Source organism: Hylobates moloch, unplaced genomic scaffold, assembly GCF_009828535.3.
Source record: "Hylobates moloch isolate HMO894 unplaced genomic scaffold, HMol_V3 SCAFFOLD_2, whole genome shotgun sequence".
Lineage (NCBI taxonomy): Eukaryota > Metazoa > Chordata > Mammalia > Primates > Hylobatidae > Hylobates > Hylobates moloch.
This window is the reverse complement of record NW_026652277.1, coordinates 38583972-38589971: the sequence shown is the minus strand read 5'-3', so window position 1 is coordinate 38589971 and position 6000 is coordinate 38583972. Positions and strand designations below refer to the sequence as shown.

General features: G+C 40.4%; 1 long non-coding RNA gene across 1 annotated transcript in view; it reads right to left on the bottom strand.

The window, feature by feature from the left end:
- Positions 1–219: 219 nt before the first annotated feature.
- LOC116474904 (uncharacterized) overlaps positions 220–6000 on the bottom strand; it is a 42145-nt gene continuing 36364 nt past the window's right edge. The window contains exons 7-8 of the long non-coding RNA XR_004249770.1: positions 1163–1293; positions 220–501 (exon numbers count right to left, since the gene is read on the bottom strand). This is a non-coding gene — a long non-coding RNA (uncharacterized LOC116474904). The remainder of the gene's footprint in view (positions 502–1162; positions 1294–6000) is intronic.

The window sequence follows — 6000 nt, the reverse complement described above, 5'->3', positions numbered from 1 at the left end:
TCAACAATAAACTGACAATGCCTTTCCTGAGGCTTGTGGTGTGGTCACGGTGTTGATCTTGCCTTTTCTTCTTAATGTGCTCCCATACCAGAGACATTACAATGGTCATTCACAAAAACTACAGTACGGAGAAGTTTAAGATGCTTTTTCTGTAATGTTTCTTTCTTCCATCTGCAGCTGGAGATTTACAGCTGGTGTCTTTTTTTTGTTTGTGTTTTGGTTACCTGAATGGCTTTCCGTTTAACTGTACCAGCTTGCCATTCATTGCGGCAATAAGTCCAATCAGAATATTTTAGTGTCTTCTGGCTTCTGAGTTACCTTTTACTCTTCAAACAGTTTTAAGGCTAGTTTTGCTAATGTGAATATTTTGTTCTTTAATGTCTTAGTAATATTCCTTTATAATTATCTGAAACCCATATAATAACTAATACTTGCAAACAAAAATGATTGAGTAAATTTTAACTAGGGTCTATGTGTAGGAAAATTTTCTTTTCAAATTGGCTATAAACAGAAAAGAGATTATTAAAAACAGAATTAACCACAGATAGCTTCCTAATATTGCAGCTGTAAATGTTTATGATAGTTACAGAAATTGGAAAAAAAACGAGGCATAAAATAACTAAAATTAGGCTCTCTGCTTCTTAGTCTATATTCTATCTGGGACTAGCGATGCAAATGACAGTCCAAGGCCACTACTAGGATTGTCCAAAACCAAATACTAAAACACCATAAACAAGTGTTTTAATGACTCTATAACATGCATATTCATAAAAACAATCGCTACCATTTATGAAGTTTTTCCTATGTGCCAGGCATTATATATAATACTTTAGATTATTGTATTAAATTAATTCACACATTATAAAACCTATTGGTGTATATATAAATATGCCCATTTCACACTGAGGAAACTACTGATTAAGCAGGCTGGGTAAATTGTCTAAGATCTGAAATGATCAAGTAGAATTTGAATTCACATCTTCCTAACTTCAAAACCCTTGCTTTTGTATGCTGTATTATACAGCTTCTCCATATGTACATAATTGGGTAGTCATCACCTGTGGATTTTTTATATACTACTATCCAAATATTTTCCCTTGGAAGATTTCCCCTGGCATTTGTTAACATTGGCTTTGATTTACTTGACAAACTTAATACTTACCTGATAAGTGACCTTGGGTATCATTTTATCTCTGAATTTCAATATCTCTCTGATCTCCAAAACAAGGTAAATGAACTGGATAGGTCTCTAAAAGTCTGTATCAGTTAGCTTCTACATCATAACAAACTATGCTAGAAAAAAAAAAACTTATGTATGTATTCACTCATGATTTGGGGGTAAGAAAACTGGGTTGAACTCAGACAATGGCTCTTGTGCTAGTCTTGGCTGGGCTCAATCATGTGTCTGGGGTAATTGACCATCTCAGTTTTCCTGCCAAATGAAGATGAGTTGGACACCCTACATGTGTCTCTGATCAGCTGGTATTCAAAGTTTTACTCTCATGTAGGGAGATCAGTTGGTTGTCTACTGAAACAACATGGTAAGTGAGCCATGAACCTGATCACCCTGCCAGGCTTGCCAGGCTCATTGATATTGTAGTAGATATAGGATTCACAAGACCAGCAAGAGAGGCAAGCCCCCAAAAGCCAAGTTCCCTATCTCTATTACATTTGCTACTCTCCTACAGTTCAAAGCAAGTCACATGGCCCAGATTCAAGTCATTAAGAAATAGATTCCACTCTTTGTGGGAGGAAATGCAACGTTACACTCTAAAAAAAAAGGTGGGGGGAGAGTATAAAAAAAAGCGGGGGAGAGTATATAAATGGATGGAAAGAATTTGTAGCCATTTTTGTAATCTACTACAAGATCATTTCCCGCCCTAAAATCAGGATTTCTATGTTCATCTACAAGCTCTATGTCAAAACACCCATGTGAGTAACAGAATTTAAATAACAGCAATTATAGTTCACTTCAGCCAGTTCCAGCTGCTATAATAGAATACCACAGATTGGCTAGTTCAGACAACAGAAATTAATTTATCACAGTTCTGGAGGCTGGAAAGTCCAAAATCATGGTGCCAGTATGGTCAGATTCTGGTGGGGGTCCCTTTTCGGATTTGCAAATGGCCTTCTTTTTGTTGTATTCTCACACAGTGGGGAACAGAGAGAGGGGGGAAGCTCTCCTGTTTCTTCTTGTGATGGCACTAATCCCATTCATAAGGCCTCCATCCTCCTGATGTACTCACCTTCCAAAGGCCCCACCTCCTCATTCCATCACATTGTGGGTGATTTCCACATATTTCAACGTACGAGTTTAAGAGAAACACAAACATTCAGTCCATAACATAATCTGTCTGTGGCTATACTGCTCTAAATAATAAGTAAACAATGTAGCTAGTTAACTTGTCCCAAAACTGGTTATTCCATTTGATGAGTTTGTTTGGACCCCTTATGTGGGAACTGGACAAGGGTTAAGTTTGCAATTATGATCTTAACATCATCTTTCTTCTTTTAACTTCTGTTAAGACTAAGTATGAAAATATATTCAAAACCAGGATATGTACACTGAGTAGCATTTTTTATGTAGTTTACAGTGTGATCTAAAGGGGCCCCAAAAGGCTCAGGGACCCCAGGCTCATAACTGAGGGCAACACAACAATAATTGCTTCCCCAATTAGAAAGTTCTTTGCAACATGAAAGGAAAAAAATGCTAAAAAGGGAGTTTTTCGTAAAGTGAAATGGATTGGATTATATTTATAAATAATGTATAAGTATACAAGTACCATATATCTACACATACAAAAATTTATGTATATTGCATATATAACATATGTTTCTTTTTATATGGTGCTTATAATTTATCTCACTTGTTATACAGCCATCAGGCAGATAATGCAAATGAGTGAAATGAGAGAAGTATCTTGGTGCAATTTTTAAAAACAGCGTAGGGGGATATAGCAAAATGGAAGCAGAAGTTTCATTTAAAGGAAGAAACTAAGTCCTTGGTCTAGGTCATTATTTCCAAATAGAATCAAGGCTCATTGTTCCTTTTTGTTTTTAAAGAGTAGCCAGAGCCGGGCAAGGTGACTCACACCTGTAATCCCAGAACTTTGGGAGGCCGAAGCGGGTGGATCACCTGTGGTTGGGAGTTGGAGACCAGCCTGACCAACTTGGAGAAACCCCATCTCTACTAAAAATACAAAATTAGCCGGGCGTGGTGGTGCGCACCTGTAATCCCAGCTACTCAGGAGGCTGAGGCAGGAGAATCACTTGAACCTGGGAGGCAGAGGTTGCAATGAGACGAGATCCTGCCGTCACACTCCAGCCTGGGCAACAAGAGCAAAACTCCAGCTCAAAAAAAAAAAAAGAGAAACCAGAAGTAGACATTTTTTGTGCCAGGAATAATTTCTCAATTTTAAGATACTGAAAACTGAATTTTTTAAACATGTTTTTAACAGTGCAAGCTAAACAGTATACATCTAGTGCTGAATTCAGGCCACGGGCACCAGTTTTCAACTTCTATAATAGTTGTTACTGTGGATTATTTCCTTACTTGTCAATGTAGAAAGTTGGGACAAATATTTTGAGGAGATTTATTGGTCTGTGTAGGTTTTCCAAGCACAGTATATTTGTTATCTCTTGCTATGTTATGTATTAGTACAAATTTAACAACTTAAAACACCCATTTTTCTTACCTGAATCCGTAGTTTAGAAGTCCAGCATGGCACTGCTGGTTCTCTGTTCAGTGTCCTACAAGGCTGAAGTCAAGGCATTAATCGGACTGCAATCTTACCCAAGTTTCAGGCTCCTTTACTAAGCTCACTTGTTACTAGCAGAATTCAGTTCCTTGCAGTTGTAAGCCTGAGGTTCTCCTTTCTTGGAGGCTGCCAAGTGGTGGCCCTTCTCAGCTGTCACCCAGGCTGGAGTGCAGCGGCACGATCTCGGCTCACTGCAACCTCCACCTCTGAGGTTCAAGTGATTCTCCTGCCTTAGCCTCCCAAATAGCTGGGATTACAGGTGCCTACCACCACACCTGGCTAATTTTTGTATTTTTAGTAGAGATGGGGTTTCACTATCTTGGCCAGGCTGGTCTTGAACTCCTGACCTCGTGATCCACCCATCTCAGCCTCCCAAAGTGCTGGGATTACAGGCACGAGCCACCACGCCTGGCCTCCTTCTCAGCTTTCAGAGGCATCCCACAGTTACCTGTCACGTGGCCCTCTCCACACCATGACAGCATGCTCCTGTAAGGCCAGGAGAAAAATCTCTCCACCTTATTTAAGCACTTAACTTCATTAGGTCAGGCCTACCCTCAATCAACTGACTAGGGACCTTGATTACATCTGCAAAATCCCTTTTGCCGGGTAACAAAACATAATCAAGGAGTGACATCCCATTATATCCACAATCAAGGAGTGACATCCCATTATATCCTCATTATATCCTGAGTCCCAGCCTCAGGCAAGCAGAGGGATTATTCAGAACGTGTGCACCAGAAGATGGGAATCTTGAAGGACATCTTAGAATCCTGCCTACCACATATGGCAAACACTAGTTTATAATTCTCTTGTATAAGAATTTCTATTCTTCTGTTTTGTCATTAGCTTTTAGTGAAAAATGATCTAAGATACAGTCTAAAAAAGATACAGTCTTTTTTTTTCCCCTTGAGATGGAGTTTCACTCTTGTCTCCCAGGCTGGAGTGCAATGGCACGATCTCTGCTAACTGCAACCTCCCTGGTTCAAGTAATTCTCCTGCCTCAGCCTCCCGAGTAGCTGGGATACAGGCACGTGCCACCACATCTGGCTAATTTTTGTATTTTTAATAGAGATGGGGTCTCACCATGTTGGTCAGGCTGGTCTCGAACTCCTGACCTCAGGTGATCCACCTGCCTTGGCCTCCCAAAGTGCTGGGATTACAGGCATGAGCCACCATGCCTGGCCTAATCTAAGATACAGTCTTTTAAAAAACTGTTTCTTGGCCGGGTGCGGTGGCTCACACCTATAATCCCAGCACTTTGGGAGGCTGAGGCGGGTGGATCATGAGGTCAGCAGATCGAGACCACGGTGAAACCCCGTCTCTACTAAAAATACAAAAAATTAGCCGGGCGTGGTGGCGGGCGCCTGTAGTCCCAGCTACTCGGAGAGACTGAGGCAGGAGAATGGCGTGAACCCGGGAGGCGGAGCTTGCAGTGAGCCGAGATCGCGCTACTGCACTCCAGCCTGGGCAACAGAGCGAGACTCCGTCTCAAAAAAAAAAAAAAAAAACTGTTTCTTGGGACAGGTGCAGTGGCTTACGCCTGTAATCTCAGCACTTTGGGAGGCCGAAGCAGGTCACGAGGTTAGGAGATTGAGACCATCCTGGCTAACATGGTGAAACCCCATCTCTACTAAAAATACAAAAAAATTAGCCAAGTGTGGTGGCACATGCCTGTAGTCCCAGCTATTTGGGAGGCTGAGGCAGGAAAATTGCTTGAACCTGGGAGGCAAGGGTTGCAGTGAGCTGAGATGGCACCACTGCACTCTAGCCTGGCAGAGTAAGACTCCATCTCAAAAAAAAAAAACACTGTTTCTTTATGTTTTGTTGCAATAAGAAAAAGATTGCCCAAACTATATTCTGTTGTCCCTTTATGGAGCTCTATGTGAGAAATTTCTTGTAAAGCTTACTAGGAGACGTCTTGCTTTTCCTGAAAAAATAAGATTTTTTTTCTCTCTTACACTAGAAATATATAATGGACTTTATCTCTTTTCCCTTTGGCTGCCTTGAAGCTCAAAGCCAAAGGTCTAAATGGACCTTTTTTGTCTGTATATGGTGGAGGAAAATTCCTCTCTATTCTTAAATTCTTATTCATATTTTTATAGTGCTGGCTTTAGTTCTTGATTTTACATATATGTTTTCTCTGTGCTCATCTCAAATAAAAAAGAAGAAACATGACAAATATATAGATTAGATAGATAAAAGAGGGATAGAAAAATAATAAAGATAAATGAAATAAGGCCGG